Genomic DNA, 281 nt, shown 5'->3' on the forward strand with positions numbered 1-281 from the left:
TTACTTGTACGACCCAGTGCACTTGCTGGTTAGTTGTGCGAAGTTGTGTAATGCCATGGTATTGAACTACCAAGTTTTTGGGGTTCATGACCGGGGATTATGAGAGTTATGAAAAGTATTGTTCACAATTTCGCGCTACCAAGTTTTTTGGCGCCGTTGCCGGGGACTGTTCGAGTTTGGACAACTGACGGTTCATCTTATTGCTTAGATTAGGTATTTTTTTTTTTCGAAATTCTTGAAGATGAATTCTAGAGTTTCATGATGATTTGTTGAAGTCTGGC

The sequence above is a fragment of the Arachis duranensis genome, chromosome 7 (assembly GCF_000817695.3).
Source record: "Arachis duranensis cultivar V14167 chromosome 7, aradu.V14167.gnm2.J7QH, whole genome shotgun sequence".
Classification (NCBI taxonomy): Eukaryota; Viridiplantae; Streptophyta; class Magnoliopsida; order Fabales; family Fabaceae; genus Arachis; species Arachis duranensis.